Genomic DNA, 22,361 nt, shown 5'->3' on the forward strand with positions numbered 1-22,361 from the left:
GTGCTTTAGTAAATCAACTGCATGTACATTTAGCCGTAGGTTTCATGAAGCTTTTTAAATGTTCATTGAATTGTTGTATTCGTATCTCTTGAATTGCAGAAGTGGCAGACTTTTTTGAAATTTTGTTTTAGTTTTTATGCCTTCCATTCTGGAATTGCTTATCTGTAGCTGGTGAACTGAACCTCTGCAAGATGTACATTTTTGCAGAGTGACCTTTGTAAACTCAAGGAAATTCTTGCTAGTAGAATGTTCACTACTGCTGTGTGAAGGTAGCATCCATTTTACATCTCTTATGTGTAATAATCAGAGGCCAGTGGAATTAGCAGCTAGTGTTAAAACTGGCAATACTCTATTTTGGCTCTTATTTTAGCATATTGTCAAGTGGCACTTCATGCTTTTAGGAAGTTCTTTGGCCTGCCACCTTCGACTCAGTGAACATCAAATCCAGGTACTACTTTTGGCATGTTTTGTTCCTTCTGACTGCCAACATTCGTGGACACTGGGAGAAGGCAACAAAAACTGGTGATTGTGTGTCATTCGTCTGAAGTTTGGAGAGGATTTTTTATGTTCCATGCATCAGTTCACCACTCAATTGTCTAAAGTAGAATGCAGTGTGTATTACTCTGTACCCTGCGACAGTGCATGCTTTCTGTGCTTTTCTGATTCTGATTAGAGCGCATGCTTATTCTTCAGCAGCAGCTTAGTTTTGTCCAAAGGCCTAACTCAAGTGCTGCAGTCATGGCCTTCTGTGTCTACGGTGGGCATATTTTTGATTATTATTGTAGTGAAATGTCACTAGTCACTTGTGTAAACGTTTTTTTTTTTTTTTTTTTTTTTAAATGTACTGCCTGATGTTTGTTCCTGTATTGTTATGTTAACCTCTTCCACATTTTTTATGTGGTTCAGGTTTTATAGCATTGTGGCTTCGTTTTTCTGTCTATGAAGTATTGCTCTAATTTTTACAGAAATGTAAGGATCTTGAATTGCTGACACTAAACTTGCATGTTAGAAGTATACAATTTTCCCCCTGCATATATTAACCATGATGTTCTTCGTGTTTCAATGTTGCAGTCATCACACTTGGGTTATCTGCCTACAGGTAGCCCTCAGTCAGCCCAAATACCAGAGTCTTGGGATATCTGCGTCTATTGCTGTCGACTCTTCCATGACGTCAGGTTGTCAGGGGTATAAAACATGCAGCCGATGCCATTACATCAGTCTTTCTTGCTGAGAAGGAGACAGAAGCAAAAGCAGTTAGCAAGTGCCGGTCGGCCGCTACCTGAAATTTTCATTTTTCAAGTTTCAAACCTGAAGTCTTATAAAGCTAAGTACCCCGTTGGGGATTCTTTTTTCTTGCTCTAACCAATGTCAGAAAAAAATTAACAATTGTCTTGGCTGTGGAAAGCAAATACTTCAGAGAGATTTACATTCTTACTGCGTCACCTGTTTAGGACCAGACCACGACGTCCCTCGCTGTCGGTTTTGTGCCTTGTTTAACGCCCCGACCCATTCGTCGTTAGGCTAATTTTGTAGCTAAATTATTTTGCTCTCGTTCTCCGTATTCCGAAATGGCTTCGGTAAGCCATCTGACTACCAATCTTGCAAAAAGCACAAAGACATTGACTGCATAGGTCAAAAACTGCCAACGATGCTTCCGTTAAGCTAGTCGCCAGTCCGCCGGTACTCATTGAGGCACCTTTGCAGCCCCTGATGCCCGCTTCTACAGATTTGCAGACCTCTGCTGAGACCCATTCGGAGTTCGGTATGCCATGAGATGCTTCTTTGACTATGGAACCTGCGGATGTCTCTAACTTGAATAGGTCTGAAGCCGTTATGCAGGCACTGGCTTCTGAGGGTGTATTCTGACCTACCGATATTCATATTAAACCAACAACTTCATTTTCAACTAAAACTACCAAGTTTCTCAGGCCCAGAGTTCACACTGCGCCTAGAAAACCGATGTCCAAAGCGCGTGCTCAAGCTCCCATGCCACAAAATCAAATGCTTAGAATGGCTGAAGACCTTATTACTCTAATTAGGGGAAGACAGCCTTCCCCTGCTAAAAGACAAATAATTGAATTTCCTTCTGATTCTACAGACCAGGAATCTGATGACTCTGACCCTTCTGATTACCAGGACATACCCTTATCTACCTATGAGGATTCAGATGCAGAGGAATCCATTCCCTCTGCCTCCCATCCAGAGGATTTTTATTTTGGTGAAACCTTGCATACCTTAAGAGCATTTCTGCTGGGAAAGCCAGGACTATCCTCAGTCCAAAAAGGGACTCAGGGAATTTTTAGATTTGCATCAGCACAGGCCTCTAGCTATACCCCCGTCCTGGATATTGTAGATGATGTCTTCATAGAGTCCAGTCTTACTCCTGACACTTTACCGCCATCTCCTAGAAAACCTGACCGGTACTACAGAGTACCTGACTCTCACAAAATTATCTTTAAGAATCTTATTGTGGATCCAGAGACAATTTTCCAGGGACCTAAAGGCATTAAGGCTACTACAGCCAAAAACCCTACCCCTTCAGACAGTAATTCTAGAGCGTTAGACAGATGGGGTAATAAGGTATATACCTCTGCAACTCTTGCCATCAGGGCTTTGAATTGCCAACTTCACATGTTGAAGTACCAGCAACATATTATGGAACGGATTAAACAAAAAATGGTGTTAATTCCAGATTGTGCAGAAAATAAAGATTTACAAGAGTTAATGCATTCTGCAAACCAAGTTAGTAAACGTACTTTGCAGTGTGGGTTTGATGCCTTAGAAACATCTTGCAGGGCTACTGTCACTGGGTCTGTACTGAGAAGGCATGCTTGGCTAAAGGAACAAGTCTTGCCAGACCATGTCAAAGCAAAATTACTAGATGCTCCATTAAATCAGGAGCGTTTGTTTGGCACAAAAGCAGAAGTTGCTCTTAAAAAGATGGAAGAAAAAGCTAAATCTATGCAAACCGTCAAAGTTTTCGTACAGGTGCAGCCACCTAGATTCAGTAGGTATTGGCCTTCAAAAAAACTGGTCCTTTCCAGTCCCTCTCAGCCCAAACCCAGGGGAAACAGACCACCAAGACTACAGTCTCAGGGTATGCAGAGATCTAAATAATGGAGTGTTTCCACCTCAGAACCAGGGAGTGGTAAGCCACCCCCTTATGGAAAAAGTTCACAATGACTTACCAATTATCCTTCCCAGCCATGCCCAAGTACTTGCGTCCCTAGGAGGAAAACTCGCCCTTCATGCAAAAAACTGGATCTCCATTACTCAGGACTGATGGGTTCTAAAGATTGTATCCCAGGGATAAGGATTCTACTTCCACTCACTGCCAGCCCCAAGCGGGTTGCCAGACCTTCTTCCAAACCAGTGGGCAGAGGCTCAAAACCAAGTACTTTCCCTTCTCCATATTAGGGCTATTCAACCTGTTCCAGTAGAACAAAAGGGGACAGGGTTTCTACTTCAGACTCTTCCTGGTGCCCAGAAAAGAGAGCTCTTGGCGCCTTATCCTAGATCTATCAATTCTCAACACCTTTCTGGTGGTCCCAAAATTCAAAATGCTTACACTGCAACAACTTCTTCCTATGCTAGCCAAGGATGCATGGTTAGTCACCCTAGACTTAAAAGAAGCTTATCTGCACATCCCCATAAGGGTGTCTTGCAGGAAATACCTACGTTTCAGGGCAGGCTCTATGCATCAGTTCTCTGCACTTCCCTTTGGCTTATCTACTGCATCCAGAGTATTCACAAAATGCCTGGCTCCCGTCATTGCATACTGCAGGCAGATACATATTTAAATTTACCCATACTTGGACAATTGCCTGATTCAGGCACTCAGGAATTGCTGCTTCAGCACCTGGCATTTGTCAAAAGACTTCTAACTTCACTGGGATACACCATCAACAAAAATAAATCACAACTGGTGCCCAGCCAACAAATTGTATTCCTGGGAGCAAGCTTGAACACAACTTCCCAGGTGACATTCCTCACTCCAGAAAAGCAGGTCCATTTGACTGTTTCAAACTAATGGCCACCAAAATCCAGCTATCTGCAAGGAAAATACTGCAAGCCCTAGGGTTCATGGCCTCATGTATTCTGCTAATTCCATATGCAAGACTGCATATGAGGAAACTTCAGTGGTACTTAAAAAGTTTCTGGTGTCAGCAGTCTCAGGACCTGGAAACAGTGATTCATGTCATACCTTGGTCTAAAGGCAGAGATGTTCATCATGTTTCACTGTTGCAGTCATGACTGTAGGGTTCTCCCCTGCCGGCAGGCAGTCCTCGGTCGGCCAGAATCCCAAAGTCTGGGTCCGGCATCGGCTGTTCAGCCATGCTCCCTGACGTCAGAGCGCCAGGAGTACAAAGCTGACAGCCGACGCCATGTTCTCCAGTCTTTCTTGCCGTGCGGTGATAGCAGTTCGCAAGTGCCGGTCGGCTGACTCCTGACAATTTTTTCTAATCAAACTTCAGTCCGAAGACTTTCTTCTGCTACTCAAAGCTAAGTACCCCGTTGGGGAAACTTTTTTCTTGCTCCAGTCCGATATCAGAAAAAGTTAATAATTGTATTTCATGTGGGAAGCAAATACCTCATAAGGATTTTCATTCTTACTGTATTCCTTGCTTAGGCCCTGACCACGACGTAGCTAGTTGTTGGTTTTGTGCTAGATTCAATCAACGTACTATTAAACAAAGGTACGATTTTGCTTTTCATTACTTCGGTAGGCGTTTTAATTACAAAATGTCGTCTGATACGGTTCCGGCTACCGGAGTTGACAAACAACGCAAGGACAAAGACAGGCCTCCGAGGTCCAAATCAGATGATATCGCACAAGCAGAGCCAGCTTCAGGTTCAGCCGTCATCAGTGAGGCGCTTTTGCAGCCCCTGTCGTCGGCCATTTCGGAACCGATAGCCGAAATGGACTCCCACGAGGAGCCAACTAGGCCTTTGAATATTTCTGTTGGACCTTCGGATAATGCTCCTTCGGATGGGTCCGGAGCCGCTGTGCAGGTACCGGCTTCCGAAGGGGTTTTCAGGCCTACTCAGCTTCTTATAAAGGTAAAGCCAAAGACAAAGACTCCTTCCAAATCAAATACTGCAACCCAGGCCTCTTCTGATCCGGCTCCCAAGTCTCAGAAACAGTTACTTAAAATGGCGGAGGACTTACTATGATTAGGGGTTCACATCCCCCTCCAGATTAAAGGCCAAGGCAGGAAGTTTATTATGACTCCTCTGATCAGGCTTCTGTTTCTTCTTCTGACCAGGAATATTCTTTCCCTCCTTATGAGGATTCTGATGCTGAGGAATCCATTCCTTCAGCTTCTCCCCGTGAGGATTTCTCTTTTGGGGAAACTTTGCATGAAATGAGAGAACATTTCCACTGGGAAGGACAGGAGTACTCAGAATCTAAGAAAAGCCTAAGGGATTTTCTTCTTCCCTAACATAGACCCCTGGCTATTCCTCCTATTTTAGATATTGTGGATGATGCTTTTTCGGAGGCTAACTTAACTCCTGACTCTTTTCCTCCAGCTCCTGTTAAGCCAGACAGATACTATAGGGTTCCTGATTCCCACCAGTTTTTATTCAAGAACCCTACTGCTGACCCTGAAACCATTTCTCAGGGTCCTAAGGGCGTTAAGGCCGCTTCTGCTAAAAAACCCATTCCCACTGAGAAGGATTCCAGATCTTTAGAAAGATGGGGCAAAAAAGTGTACACTTCTGCTACTTTATCTATTAGGGCTTTAAACTGTCAGTTTCATATGCTGAAATACCAGCAATTTCTCCTGTCTGTTTTAAAGCAAAAGCTAACTTCCATTTCCGCCTGTGCAGATGATAAGGAACTACATGACTTATTGCATGCCACTGAACAAGTTGGGAAACATGGTTTACACTGTGGATTTGATGCCTTGGAGGCTTCTTGTAGGGCTGCTGCCTCTGGCACAGTAATTAGAAGGCATGCATGGTTAAAGGAACAAAGTTTGCCAGATCAGGTATAGGCTAAATTATTGGATGCTCCTGTTCAACATAATGTTTTGTTTGGATCTAAAGCTGAAGAGGTGATTAAAAAGATGGAGGACAAGGCTAAGTCCATGCAAACGGTTAAAGATTTCTTACAAGTACAGCCACCCAGATTTAGCAGGAATTGGCCTACAAAAAATTGGTCCTTTCCCAATTCAGACAGGCCTCAGAGGGGTAGATATAGACGCCCCCGAGGTAGGCCTCCAACGCAAGCCTCTTATAGAACAAGACAGTGGACTACTTCCACCCCTAGGGGAGGAGAAGACAGGTCGCAAGCTCATAGAAAACAGACTCAATGACTCCCTCTTTTGGGCTGCAGGAACTTCTTGCCTGGAAGCCCCTCTCGGAGGAAAACTTTCTCTTTTTCACCTAAATTGGACTCATATAACCCAAGACAAGTGGGTTCTGGATGTGGTTTCAAGAGGTTACAAATTCCATTTTCATACCCCACCAAGGCCAAGCGGATGGCCAGATCTTCCAAAACATCAGTGGTCAGAGGCATTAAACCAGGTGGAAGCTCTCTTGGCTATGAAAGCCATAGAACTAGTTCCACTTTCAGAGATGGGACAAGGTTTTTACTCAAGGCTCTTTCTAGTCCCCAGGAAGCAAAATTCATGGAGACCCATTCTGGATCTGTCAGTCTTGAACACTTTTCTAGAGATACCAAAATTCAAGATGCTTACTCTACAGCAGCTACTGCCAATGCTGACCAAAAATGCATGGATGGTAACTTTGGATTTAAAAGAAGCATATTTACACATTCCCATCAGACAGGAACGCAGAAAATACCTCAGGTTCAAGGCAGGATCGAGGCACTATCAATTCTCTGCACTGCCCTTTGGATTGTCTACTGCGCCCAGGGTCTTCACCAAGTGCCTGGCTCCAGTAGTAGCTTATTGCAGACTCAAGGGAATTCAAATTTACCCTTATCTGGACGACTGTCTTATTCAGGCAGACATCAAGGATGTCTTACTCCAGCATCTACAGTTTGTTCAGAATCTTCTCAAGTTCCTGGGATTCACTGTAAACATAAAAAAGTCAAATTTGACACCCTCAGAACAGATGATTTTTCTGGGCGCTTCTCTAAACACAACAACCCAGACGGCATTTCTGACATACAAAAAACAATTACAGCTGGCTTCAACTTTCAAAACCTTGGCAACTTCAACTCAGCTATCTGCAAGGAGATTCCTGCAGGCTCTGGGTTACATGGCCTCCTGTATCCTTCTCGTACCATATGCAAGACTACATATGAGGAAAATACAGTGGTACCTAAAAAGTGTATGGTCTCAGCATTGCCACAGTCTAGACATACTGATCTCCATCCTGCCTTGTCTTCAAAAGGAATTCCTTTGGTGGTCCAAGGCATGTACTCTAAACAAAGGAAAACCCTTCTGTCTGCCTCCTGCCACTCAGATACCAACCACGGACGCCTCAGATTATGCACGGGGAGCCCATTTTCGGGGCAACTGTCTGCAGGGCCTTTGGACAAAGGATCAGAAGCACCTGCATATCAATTTAAAGGAAATGTTAGCCGTTCAGAAAGCTCTATTGGCCTTCAGGAATCTTCTACAACCAGGACAACTACTGATATGGACAGACAACACCACAGTTATGTGGTACATAAACAAGCAAGGGGGGATCTCATTACTATCCCCTTTGCAGACTAGCCATGGATCTTTGGAACACAGCTCTAGCTTGCAATCTGGACCTTCAAGCACAGTTTCTACCAGGGCAGCAAAACTTCCTGGCAGACAGTCTGAGCAGAAACCTTTCGGATCCACACGAATGGATGTTGGACACCGAAATATTCAAGATGATTACAGCAGTCTGGGGATGTCCTCACATAGACCTCTTTGCATCCCACCTCAATCATCAACTACAAATTTTTTGCACCAGGACTTTCCACGATCAAGCTTGGAAAGTGGATGCTCTATCATTCAGTTGGAGAAACCTCTCGGGATATGCCTTTCCGCCTCTTCTTCTTCTTCCACGGGTATTACTAAAGATCAAGCAGGAAAAGCCCAAGATGATAATCTTGCTGGCCCCAAGTTGGCCTCGACAGTTTTGGTACCCAACACTGAAAAACCTTTATCTGGAGCCCCCCTGGGTTTTACCACAGACTCCGACCCTTCTGTCCCAACACCAGGGTCAGATTCTACACTCCCATGTCAAAACTCTCAGCCTGGCGGCCTGGTTAATCCAGGATCTTTGATTCATTCTCTCCTACCCAAGCAGGTTGTGGATGTCATTTTAGAAGCCAGACGTCCTAGCACTAGAAAATCTTATGCAGGTAAATGGAAAAGATTTTGTTCCTGGATGCAGGCTCAGGATTCTGATCCTCTTATTTCTAACATTCCTCAGATTTTACTTTACCTGACAGACCTCTTACATAAGGGTCTCTCTCTCTCTTCCATAAAGATACATGCCTCTGCTATTTTTGCTCATTATAATACAGACCCTCCTATCTTTTCCCAGCAGCTCATGAGACAATTTCTCAGAGGAGCTAAGAACTTAAGGCCCCCTAGATCTCCTCCCATTCCTGCTTGGGATCTCAACTATGTTTTGGAAAAGCTCACCTTACCTCCTTTTGAGTTTGCTGCCTCATCTGACATCAAGTTTTTATCTTGGACGACAGCCATCCTGTTAGCTCTGACCTCTGCCAGGAAGGTTTCAGAGTTGCAAGCTCTTATGGCTGTGGAACCTTATATTTTTCATCAAGACAGGGTGTCTTTAAGTACTAATCCTACTTTCATGCCTAAGGTGGTTTCCAAAGTGGCTTTAAATCAAACTATTCACTTGCCAACTTTTTTCCCCACTCCTCAAAATAAAGGGGAAAGGATCTTACATTCCTTGGATGTACACAGACAACTACGTTTTTACCTGGACAGAACCAAGGACATCAGGAAATCAGAGCAATTGTTTGTTTCTTATGCTTCAAGCTCCCAAGGTAAAGCCATTTCAAAACAGACCATTTCTAAATGGATTGCTCATGGAATCAGATTTTGCTATTCACACCATGGAAAGCAAATCCCAGGGAGTATAAGGACTCACTCTACCAGAGCTGCTGCCACTTCAGCTGCCTTCCTCAGGGGAGTTCCTACCAAAGACATTTTGGAAGCTGCAACTTGGAGTTCAGTGCATACTTTTTCCAAGCACTACAATCTACCTCTCTACTCTAAGTCTAGTGCAGGCTTTGCTTCTGCAGTCTTGCAGGGTCTTATAGCAGCCCCCTCTACATTATGACCACCTCCCTTTCTTTCTGCTTTGGGATTCTACCCTACAGCCATGACTGCAACAGTGAAACACGAACATAGTACAGATGTCCTTCAAGGATGCATCTGCAGTCCTAACAAATGGGTTGTCCTGCCTCAGGCAGCCCTTCGGTCGGCCGGATTCCAAAGTCTGGGTCTGGCCTCGGCTGATGTCGCACTTCACCCGACGTCACTGCGGCTGTCAATTGGGTATAAAGGCATCAGCCGACACCATTTTCCTCAGTCTTTCTTGCCGCGCGGTGCCCGAAGCAGAAGCTGTGTCAGCATGGCTGAATCTGCTACGGAAATTTCTCCTGCTGTAGCAGGCACCCAGGATTTATCAGATACTATTCCTTTAGACATATCCACTCCTGCACGTGGAGCTGCTAGGCCCCCTGCATCCATGTCTATCAAGGCTTTCTCTAGGGCTAAAGCAGCTAAATCTTCTAAGGCCTTGCCTTCTAAAGCCCCCTCACACAGGCCTAGCTCTAGTTCCCAAATGCTTAGCCTGGCAGAGGATCTCATTTCTTTAATCAGGGGAATCTCAACCTCACCCTGACAGGGCCTCACATCCCCCCTCCAGAGAAGAGGCCTAGAGCAGAGCCCCCTGAACCAGTTTCTACGGATTATTCTTCTGATGATTCAGAAAACTCAAATCCTCCAGAGGGCCCTTATTCTCCATATGAGGATTCTGACGCAGAAGACTCCATTCCTTCTGCCTCTCCTCCTGAGGAATTTTCTTTTGGGGAAACCTTGCATGCTATGAGGGAACAATTTCAATGGCAGGGCCAGGATTTTTCAGATTCAAGGACACGGCTCTGGACCTTTTTGCATTTACCACAGCATAGGCCTTTAGCCATTCCTCCAGTCCTAACGGCTTCCTTTAGATCAGCTATGACTGGTACAGTGATCAGAAGGTATGAATGGTTAAAAGAGCAATCCTTACCAGACCATGTAAAGTCAAAGCTCCTAGATGCTCCCATGGAGAAACTCAGTTTGTTTGGCTCCCCTGCACAGCAAGTCTTAAAGAAGGTGGAGGAAAAAGCAAAAATTGGCCTTCGAAGAATTGGTCCTTTCCAGACACCAGAGCACAGAGAGGCAGAAATAGGCGCTCAAGAGGCAGAGGTCAATCCAGAGGTGCCTACAGGGGACGTCAGTGGCAGCCTAACAACCAGAGAAGTACTGCCGCAGATCCAGCTACTGCCACCTCCACAGGACAATCACAGTGACTTGGCCCTGATACCGCCTACCAGGGAACAACTGGAAGCACCTTTAGGCGGAAAGCTAGCCTTATTTTCAGTAAACTGGCATTACATTACAGGAGACAAATGGATTTTACAGACAATAGACAAAGGTTGCAGGTTTCACTTCCATACTCTACCAAGGAAGAGAGGAATGCCAAACCTACCACCAAACCAAAAGACAAACGCTCTGGGACAAATCAACCACTTACTAAGGATGAGAGCTATAGAAAAGGTACCGGCTATGGAACAAGGACAAGGATTTTATTCCAGACTTTTCCTGGTGCCAAGAAAAGAAAACCAATGGAGGCCTATTCTCGACCTGTCCGCTCTCAACACATATCTCATTGTTCCAAAATTCAAAATGCTGACCCTACAGCACCTTCTTCCCATGCTGGGCAAGGAGGCTTGGCTGGTGACTCTAGATCTCAAGGAGGCATACCTGCACGTTCCTATTCGACCAGATTGCAGAAGATACCTCAGATTTCTTGCAGGATCAGAGCATTATCAATTCTCAGCATTGCCCTTTGGCTTATCTACTGCCCAGAGTATTCACGAAATGCCTGGCATCAGTAATTGCTCATTGCAGGCTTCAGGAATTCAAATTTATCCATACCTGGACGACTGCCTGATACAAGCGGACAACAAGATCAAATTAACAAAAGATTTGGAAAAGGTTATCCACCTACTGCAGGCCTTGGGATACACAGTCAACATAAAAAAGTCAAGGCTGGTACCATCCCAAAGGATTACATTCTTGGGTGCAGAACTGGACACATCAAATCAAATGGCATTTCTCACAGCAGAAAAGCAAAAACTACTACCACTCTATTTCAAGGCATTAGCAACGCAGAACCAGCTTACAGCAAGGAAAATCCTGCAAGCTCTGGGTTACATGGCATCCTGCATAATATTGATCCCACATGCCAGACTGCATATGAGGAAGTTGCAATGGTACCTACGGAATTTATGGTCTCAGCACAAGCACAGCCTAGAAACCCAAATTCCAATAATTCCATGCCTGAAGCAAGAATTCCTGTGGTGGGCTCAGGCCTGCCAGTTGAACAAAGGACTGCCTTTCCACAGCCCTCACCCAAGCCAGACTATCACCACGGACGCCTCAGACCTCGGTTGGGGGACACACATGGCAGACAAGTGTATACAAGGCCTATGGGCACAGGACCAGCTGAACCTACACATAAATCAAAAAGAGATGCTGGCAGTGAAACAGGCAATTCAGACATTCAGACCTTTTCTTCAACAGGGTCATTTGCTGATAAGGACGGACAACACCACAGTTATGTGGTATATCAACAAGCAGGGAGGCACACATTCATACTCTCTATGCCGGATGGCAATGGACCTATGGAATGTGGCCCTGAACCTCAACATACAGCTCCAGGCCTTATTTGTGCCAGGAAAAGAAAATATATTAACAGACACATTAAGCAGAACTACCACGGATGCCCACAAATGGATGCTGCATCCGGACATCTTCAAAACCATTACAGAGAAATGGGGGCTACCAGAAATAGACCTGTTCGCATCCCCACACAACCACCAATTGAGAAAATTCTGCACAAGGACATACCACCCACTTGCTTGGAAGGTGGACTCCCTATCCTTCAGTTGGGAAAACCTAACAGCATATGCATTCCCACCTCTACCTTTGATGCACAAAGTGCTACTGAAGATCAAAGATGATCACCCAAGGATCATACTGATAGCTCCAGACTGGCCGAGGCAGCATTGGTACCTGCTTCTGAGAAGTATGTCTCGGACACACGCATGGCCTCTACCTCTAGTTCCTCTGCTGCTAACACAGAACAACTTCAAGATCCTGCATCCAAACTTGAAAACACTGCAGCTAGCTGCTTGGAATCTTACATGAAACAAAATAACCCAAATTTATCTCAGAGGGTTAAAGACATTATCCTGGAGGCTCGCAGACCCTCCACAAGGAAGACTTATTCAGCAAAATGGAAAAGATACCTCATTTGGAGCACAGCAAAAGGAGAAAACGTATCATTGGCAAACATAGTTAACATCCTGGAATATTTAGCAGAACTTTTCCACAATGGCCTGTCTTACTCCTCCATCAAGATTCATGCATCAGCAATTTCAGCAGAATACAACATGGATCCTCCAGTCTTCTCTCATCCTCTACTCAGGCAGTTTCTGAGAGGAAATAAAATGTAAAGCCTCCAAGAAAGCCACCTCTGCCTACATGGGACCTGAACTTTGTGCTGGAAAAGTTAACACTCCCCCCTTTTGAACCAGCAGCAACAGCAGAATTACAGTTCTTATCTTGGAAAACTGCTTTCCTGCTTGCAATCACTTCAGCAAGAAGGGTCTCTGAATTACAGGCATTAATGGCAGTACAGCCCTTCCTTATCTTCCATCAGGATAGAGTGTCCTTGAGAACTAACCCTACTTTTATGCCAAAGGTGGTCTCCAGGGTATCATTGAACCAAGCAATCCACCTACCAACATTCTTCCCCAACCCACAGAACAGGCCGGAAAGGCTACTGCACACCTTGGATGTACACAGGCAATTGCGCTACTACCTGGACAGAACCAAGAACAATAGAAAAACTGACCAGCTTCTGGTAGCATATGTAGCAGGAATGGAAGGAAAAGCAATTTCAAAACAGACAATTTCAAAATGGATAGGAAATTGCATTAGATTTTGTTACTCCTTTCATGGGAAGACAACTCCAGAAAACATCAGACCTCACTCCACAAGGGCTACAACCACTACTACAGCTTTCTTACGAGGAGTGGCTACCAAAGACATTTTAGAGGCTGCTACTTGGAGCTCCGTGCATACATTTGCCAAGCATTATAATCTGCCTTTATACTCCAGATCCCGAGCAGGTTTTGCCACTGCTGTTTTGCAAGGGATCTTAGCTACACCATAATCTTCTTAGTGCCTCCTCCCCCAGTTTGGCTATGGTATTCTACCCATTTGTTAGGACTGCAGATGCATCCTTGAAGGACATAGTACAGTTTTGTACCTACCATAAATGTAGATGTCCGAGAGGCATGCATCTGCAGTCAGGATTACCCACCCTCCTTCCCCTCTGTGCTACTCCTAGGGTATTTGCCCATCTTGTAGCTAGCTGGGGGAATCTATTATGGTGTATTTGTTTGTATATATGTACATATATGTTTATGTTTTGTGTGCTCTCTACTGTTTGGAATTATTTGCATTTATCCACATTTAGCCTTCCTAGAGGGCACCTGGCATCTGGGGCAAGAAACACTGAGGAAAATGGCGTCGGCTGATGCCTTTATACCCAATTGACAGCCGCAGTGACGTCGGGTGAAGTGCGACATCCGCCGAGGCCAGACCCAGACTTTGGAATCCGGCCGACCGAAGGGCTGCCTGAGGCAGGACAACACATTTGTTAGGACTGCAGATGCATGCCTCTCGGACATCTACATTTATGGTAGGTACAAAACTGTACTTTGTGTACACTTACCATAAATGTAGATGTTCGAGTGCCTTCACTGTTGCAGTCTGGGTTTCCCTCCCTCCTGTCCCCTCTTATTTTTTCTTTTGTGTGGTTCCTTTTTTCACCCTTCTTCTGAGGTGTATTTGCAAAGGGTATGGGACCTTACTCATTTTGGAACTTCTGACATCTGGTTCAAGAAAAACTGGAGAACATGGCATTGGCTGTCAGCTTTGTACTCCTGGCATTCTGACGTCAGGGAGCATGGCTGAACAGCCGCCGCCGGACCCAGACTTTGGGATTCTGGCCGACCGAGGACTGCCTGCCGGCAGGGGAGAACCCTACAGTCACGACTGCAATAGTGAAGACACTCGAACATCTACATTTATGGTAAGTGTACACAACTGTACTTTCCTTTGGTGGGCAGAAGCATGCAACCACAACAAGGGACTTCCTTTCACTCAACCCCTCGCCGCCGAAACCCTGACAACAGATGCATTAGACTATGCATAGAGGGCTCACATGGTAGGCAAATGCATTCAAGGCAAATGGACCCCAGAGCAAATTCCCCTGCATATCAATCAAAAAGAGATGCTAGCTGTACAGAATGCTCTGACAGCCTTCAAATACCTTATTTTTCCTTGGTAGCTCTTGATAAAGACAGACAATACCACAGTTATGTGGTACATAAACAAGCAGGGCAGAACTCATTCTTACCCACCCTGCAGGTTAGCCATGGCTCTGTGGAGCACATCCTTGAGTAACCAAGTGCACCTACAAGCTCAATTCCTGCCAGACAAGCAAAATTCACTGGCAGACTTGAGCAGAAATCTGCTGAACCCTCTGGACCCTCACGAGTGGAAACTGGAACCCACCTCATTCAAACTTCTAACCCAGAGGTGGACCTTTTTACCTCCTCCCAAAACCACCAGTTGTGCAAATTTTGCTCAGGAACCCTCACAGCAGAGCCTGGAAGGTGGACGTCCTATTATTTGCATGGGAAAAACTCTGTTTATGCCTTTCCTTCTCTGCCCCTCCTCTCAAAGGTACTACTCAAGATCAAACAGGACAGGCCAAAGGCAATCCTTATTGCACCAGACTGGCCACGCCAGCACTGGTACCCACTCCTATGCAGTCTGACAGCAGTGCCACCCTGGCACCTACATTTGACATCTTCCCTGCTGTCTCAGCAGGAGGGACAGATTTTGCATCCACAGCAGCAAACCCTAAACCTTGCAGTCTGTCTTATCCCCTGAATAAAACCCGAGCATCCCTCAGCAAACTGGTGCTGGACATCATACTTAAGGCCAGAAGGCCTAGTACTAGGAAGTCCTATGCTGAAAAGTGGAAAAGATATTGTTCTTGGAGTTAGTCTCAAGGAAAGGGCACAGCTATGCCCACCTTACCTCAAATCCTTGATTACCTAGCAGAGCTGCTCCACAGAGGCCTATCCTTCTCGTCCATTAAGATTCATGCCTCTGTCATCTCAGCTCATTATAATACTGAGCCACCTCTCTTTTCTCACCCTCTCATCAAACAGTTCCTGAGAGGAGCTAACAATTTAAAGCCCCCTAGGAGAGCTCCCACCCCAGCCTGGGACCTTAACTTTGTACTGGAGAAGCTCACACTTCCCCCTTTTGAATCTGCTGCTTTAGCAGAATTAAAATTCCTCTCTTGGAAAACAGCCTTACTTCTAGCTATTACTTCAGCAAGAAGAGTGTCTGAGTTACAGGCACTAATGACGATGGAGCGCTTCATTATTTTTCCATGCTGACAGGGTTTCCCTCAGGACTAACCCTTCCTTTATGCCCAAGGTGGTATCCAGTGTGGCTTTAAACTAATCCATCCATTTGCCAACCTTTTTCCCTAATCCTCAGAATAAAGTGGAAAGGATCCTGCACTCCTTGGATGTGCACAGACAGCTCAGGTTCTACCTTAACAGGACTAAGCCTTTCAGAAAGTCTGACCAGCTGCTAGTCAGCTCTGCTACAGGGGCAGAGGGCAAGGCCATTTCAAAGCAGACCATTTCCAAATGGATAGCACACTGCATCCATTTCTGCTACAAGCACCATGGAAAACCTACCCCTCTGGGGATCAGAACTCATTCCACTAGAGCTACTTCAACCTCTACAGCATTTCTCAGGGGAGTTACCAAGGGCATCCTGGAAGCTGCAAACTGGAGTTCTGTACACACCTTCACCAAGCATTACCACTTACCTATTTTTACTAAATCCAGAGCTGGTTTTGCTACAGCAGTCTTGCAAGGCCTGCTAGCCACCCCTTCTTGATTGCCTCCACCCATCCTCAGCTTTGGAAATCAACCCAAGTGTGATGACTGCAACAGTGAAACACGAAGAACGTAGCATAGTTGTGTACACTTGCAATAAATGTAGATGTTCGATTGTATTCACTGTTACAGTCCTGGTTTCCCTCCCATCCAGCCCCCTGGCTTTCTCTCTCCTTTCTACCTATCCCCTTTATGGCAATCTTTTATGGCAGGGGTATTTACTTTTTACTGGAGGTGTTCCACACCATGTAATAGCTTCCTATTTTGGGGGCTCCTGACATCTGGGGCAAGAAAAACTGATGTAATGGCATCTGCTGCATGTTTTATACCCCTGACTACCTGATGTCATGGAAGAGGCGACAGCATTCATCGCAGAAATCCCAAGACTCTGGTATTCGGACCGACTGAGGGCTACCTGCAAGCAGATAACTCAAGTGTGATGACTGCAACAGTGAATACACTCGAACATCTACATTTATGGTAAGTGTACACAACTATACTTTCTTTTTCCTTATCACTGTTAAAGTAATCTTTACTCTTGGGAGATTCTGCGAAGTATAGCCTAATGTCTGAAAAGTATACCAAAGTTTTTACACCTTCCAGGCAATCATATGTCGGACGTATGTTCTACAGGTTTACTATTGAATGTACGAAATTTCAAATAATTTCGTACTTAAATATCGACAAATAATGTTGAAACTGCAGATTTACGGCCGCTCATTTAGTTGTAAATCTACAGTAATTGCCGAAAATGTCAAATTTGACATTATACGGCAATTAATGACAATACCACCCTTGCCGTAAATCCCAACCACCTACAACTCGCATCCCATTTATGCATGGAGGCTGCGCTCCGCCCCCCCCCCAACTATATATTCCCACTCCGAGGTCGCACTACAGTGAGGAAAGGGATGTATTTCCCTAACCGCACTGTACCACAATCTCTGTACATTCTGTTGAACGTTTATATTTGTGAATGCACAGGACATTCGCAAATATAACGTTCGAACATTTGGAATGTATTCATGAACTATTCAAACATCTGTAGTTCAAATAATTCATAGGCGTACATTCCAACATCGAGATATCAATAGTAAACCTGTTCTACATGTATGGCGTAAGGTGCATATGTGATATACGGATGCCTAATCCTCAGAACATCTTTGCCACCAGTCCAAATGTGATGCCTCTGAATTTGGTCTGTACACTGTTCAGTGAGCATAGCCATTTCTGACTTTCTTCCTTAGAGTCCACATTTGGCTTATAGTTAGGAAGTCAGACAATTCCTAAAGGTCGTCCTTAATATTAGTCCCCTCTAAGAAAGTCTATTCCATTACTTTATCCCCCTTTTGAGCCTCACTTTTCTTCCTCCTTACAGCATTGTACTTGGACTGAATTATTGGTGGCTGCTACTTCTGCTTAGAGGGTTTCTGAATTCGTAAGCTTTCATGGCTGTTCCTCCTTTTTTTTGTTTTTTCACAAGGACGGAGTGTCTGTTCATGTCACTCCTGCTTTTATGCCCAAGGTGGCTAATGATTTGCCCTTGAAACAGTCCATTCGTCTTTCCTCTTTTTTTTTTTTTTTTTTTTTCTTCTCCACATACATCTAGTGATAGGGTCCTACACACCTTAGATTTGCACAGGTAATTCGGATACTGATTGGATTAGACAAAAATGCATCCAAAGATCTGAGGAACTTTTTTTTCTTTTCTTGCCAGGAAATTGGGCTTGGCAGTGTCTAAGCAAAACTTTTCCCCCTGTATTTCTAAGGCCATTTCCTTTGGTTATTTTCATGGCAAGCTTTCCTCTTTCTGCCAGACAGTTTGCTCTTCTGGTGCTTTTTCTCAAGGGTCTGGATAATAGACCCATTTTGGTAACTGTTACTTGGTCTTTTATTTACACTTTCACCAAGCATATGTTGGATGTCTTTTCCAGAGACGGTAGGATTTGCCAAGGCTGTCCTTCATGGGTTTGTGGAGGGCACTTCTCCGCCTTCCTTCTCTTTTGCTTTACAGTAGATTTTGTACTCTTCCCAAGAGTAAAGAATACTGCAGCAGTGATGAGTAAAGGCATAGTACAGTTGTGCAAGATCTTACCATGACAGTAGATGATGTACTTCTCACTTTTACAGTACTCAGTCCCTCCCTAGTGGCCTGTATTATTTTCTGATGTGCTACTGTTGTCCGAGAGGGTTTCTGTTTCGTTCTTATTGGCTCCTGATTACTTTCCTCAATGGGCATGTTATTTACTTTGGTTTATAGGTGTGTAGTAGTCTAACAACCAGTAAGGCCCGTGTATGCCTACCAGTGCAATTCAAATATGACCCACAAATTTATATAAGGGGTGATTTACTGATTGCCTCTGTCCATCAGAGACGTAGGCCCCAGACCAGGGGTGAATTTCTGATTTTTCCTTCTGTTGGTCCAAGTTGGACTTAAATAGGGGTAGTGAGGAACTCTGCTTTACATGGATGGGGATGAGCCTGTTCCAGAGAATGAGAATTCTCTGAGAAACACCTCTATTTCCATGTCCTAGTCATGTTGCAAGCAAAATTTAGGTCTTTTAATCTAGTACTTCTGATGCTTTTTGTTTTGCCAGTATGCAGAAGGTTCATCAAAACAGGGTACAGGAGTGCCGTGTATGCCAGGCAAAGATTACCTTTCTGAAGTCTGTATGATACCAAGTAGAGAGCTGGGACTTTGAAGCAGTCAGCATAGGACGTTCTATTTACTCCCTTTATCCTTTTTTTAAGAAACCTTTGTATATGTTCCAGTTACTGCTTATGTCTGGTCAGGTACACTCTGATGGGTCTGATGATGGCCTCTCTAGACATAGATCCCATTCCCTTGGTTATAAGTTGAGCAACATAGAAGGATTTTCTTACTACCTTGGACACATGTTGGTCAAAGGCTAGGTTGCTCTCTACATTTTATTTATTTATTTTACATTTGTTGACCAGGCTAGTCTAACTGTATGTATGTCCATTTTCAGTAGAGGCCTGGGGAGATGAGCTCTGCTAAACGGATAATATTAAAATGAGTACACTCAAATTTTAGGCTAAGAGGCAATTTTACATAGGAGTATGGTAACAATTTTACTTGCATATACAATCAAAAAGAAAACAGAGAGACATGATTCTTACAGTAGTAAACTTGCAAAGGAAGTTTGTGATCTGCAGAGGTGCATGAGAAGGACTAAGAAAAAAGCAAACAAACTTTCGGTCACTTACAGATCATTATCATTGAGGCTAAAGATGTGAGAAGAGAGTACAGTGGACAAAAGGAGGCAGTGAGTTATTAGTCTGGATAAGTACATGGGCATAGCCAGTGAGTTGAATTCCCATATTCCTAACTAGTGAATCAACTTTTAGAGGTGTTTAGTTGATGTAGTTAACCGGAGTGACAAAATTCCCAAAAGGTAATATAATGCATTTCTTGGTGTTGAGTTTTAAGCCATGTTTTGGTGCCATTCCATTTGATTGCGTTAGACCTTTCTGAGGGGTGTTCTGATCTTGGGAGGATTCAGTAACTGCTGCCGGTTTGCAATCATCTGTGAACATGGCTAGTCAGAGGCCTTTGACACTGGCTTTGATGTCTGAGAAGTAGATGCCAAAGAGGAATGGCCCTAGTCCAGAACCGTGAGGGACTCGGCTGGCGACCAGCATCTTTTTGGAGGTGGCCTCATCATCGTTTCTAACCTCCTGGGTCCTATCAGTGAGCCAGCTAGCTATCCAGTGTGTGTTATAAAGGGGTTTATACCTAGTTCCATAAGTTTGTTGACAGTGTTGGAGTGAGATATTGTATCAAATTCTCTAGCCAGATCTAGGTAGGCACTAGCACCATTTTTCCCTTATCCATTGCTTTAGTGACCTTTTCCAAGAAATCCATCAGATTTAGTAAGCATGACCGACCTTTGGCAAAGCCAGACTGGGTGGAACCAGTGTCTGGAGGTTTCCTGTGTCCTTACTGATAATTTTCCATGGTAATTCTTTCCATGTCTTTGCAAGTAAGAGTAGTTAGACTAATGGGTCTCTAGTTTCCAGGATCTTTTGGTGAAGGGGGACGAATTTCACAGACCTCCATTCACATGCACAAAGTGGCACAAAGCCTGTTTAATAACTGGTTAAGTAATTACTCCAGGGGTCCTGATAAGTCATATTTTAGACTGTTCAGAAGGCATCCTGGGAAAGTTATAGGGGCCCATTGAGGCTGTGTTCTTGGCTTTAGTGAGTGTAGCCAGTACATGTTTTTAGTTGTAGTTGGAGGGATTAAGTTTTAGAACACTTTTGGGGGGGGGTTGGGGTGAGGGGGGGATGAAGTTGCAACTGAATTTGTCCGCTAACGTTCTCTACATCGCCATGCTCAGTGAATGTGGTACCATTAACCACCAATTGGGAACATTGCTGTGTGCTGCCCCTGAGGTTTCTGACTTAGCTGTAGAAGATCTTATGGTTGTCTTTCACCTGGAAGGCTGTCTTAACCTCAAAGTTGGCTTTGCTTGACCTAATTAGCGCTGCTAGTTGCTTGCTTAGCTTAAATGAGTTTTTATCTTTATGGGATTTACCCTTCCTGATTTTTGCCATAAGTTTTTTCATTGAGTAAAATACTGTTTAATTTCAGATACCACCAGGGCAGTTTGTTTCTGGAGCTACCCCAGGGCTTGCTTCTGGTGGTCAGAGCAGCCTTAATGTGGTTGTATAGGCTGCTATGTTCTTGGGGTTTGGAAGGCATTGAATTTTGACAAACTGTCACTTAGGAGCTATTCCAAGGAATTAACCTTTTACTAACTGTTACTGATTTTAATAGGATTATGGAGTTGATTTTGATTTTGAAGGAGACGTCTTTATAGTCAGACTTTCTTGGGGAGGATGGGTCATGGGGGGGGCAGTGTTCTCCCATGTTTGTGAGCACAAGGTCCAATGTGTTGGAGCCTCTAGTGGGAGTATTCATTATTTGGTCAAGGGTATTTGTATTTTTGAAGTCCAGGAATCTCTGTAGCTGTAGATTTGAGGCTGTGCAGGTTTCCCAATCTCTAGAGGGTTAATTAGTGTCCCTTGCGTATGGTGCTTGGTTGGATGATAAGCGTTTCCAGTAGATCCAAGTGTACATTGTGAGCTTCTTGGGACACGAAGAATGACCTATAGCTGGCTTGGATATGGTACAGAATTTTATCAATGGTGATTTGCACATGGAAGAACACCAACACGTCCTTTTTAACCACTTTAGAGGTATGCTTGTTACCGATGTATATTGAGACACTTCCAGCTTTCATCTTCGACTTTGCAGCTACTGGTCTAAAAAAGTGCTGAAGGCACTGAAACGTTTCATTACCAGGGTACTCACTGCCACTTTAAACCATCTCTCAGTAACTGCACAGATATCTGTATTCTTGAGTTTGAGGAAAACATAGAGGGAGTATAGTTTTATGTAGGCTTCTGGAAATGAGCAAGTAACACCTTCAGGTTCAGTTGAGTTGATTTTGCTATGTCAGTAGGTTTGTCAATTTGGCATTGCCTAAAAAATACACTATGGGGTGGATAAATTCTGGGTTTTCCCTGGTTCTCCTGGGGCACTTCAGTTCAAGGATTAGTCATCCATATGTAACATGTACCTTACATCTTGCACATAGGGCATACACCCTGTGACAATACAATGCCTGGAAGGTGTACAGGCTTTGGTATACTGGGTGAACATTAGGCTACACTAGACAGGCTATCCCATAAGTAAAGAATACTGCAACAGTGAGAATTAGGACATAAATTGTTATGGTAAGATCTTGCAGAACTGTACTTTCTATTTCTTTGATAAGAACACCAAGGAAGTTACTTTTCCAGAATACTTAAGGTCATATAAAAAGGTCCCAAATGCTATGATCCTACCATTGTTTTGGTTAGAATTCTTTATTCCAAACCTTGAAGATGTTCTCATTAAGAAACATGTAAAATAAAGGCTGAAAATTTGTGAATTTTTCCCCCCATTTTTGTTAAACTTGCAAATAACTGTATGGAAGAAGTGGTAAATGGGAGGGGGGGAGCCCTTGCAGAAACTTGCAGCATTTGATGACATTCTTTCTTGAATCAATATTGTTTGTACATTTTTTTGACT

The 22,361-nt window shown here is 44.2% G+C and overlaps 1 protein-coding gene across 1 annotated transcript in view; it reads left to right on the forward strand.

Moving 5' to 3' along the window:
- Positions 1-22,361, forward strand: part of LARP4B (La ribonucleoprotein 4B) — a 2,371,531-nt gene that overhangs the window by 1,370,361 nt on the left and 978,809 nt on the right. The window lies entirely within an intron of this gene.

The sequence above is a fragment of the Protopterus annectens genome, chromosome 3.part0 (genome assembly GCF_019279795.1).
Source record: "Protopterus annectens isolate FY-2018-M chromosome 3.part0, PAN1.0, whole genome shotgun sequence".
Lineage (NCBI taxonomy): Eukaryota > Metazoa > Chordata > Ceratodontiformes > Protopteridae > Protopterus > Protopterus annectens.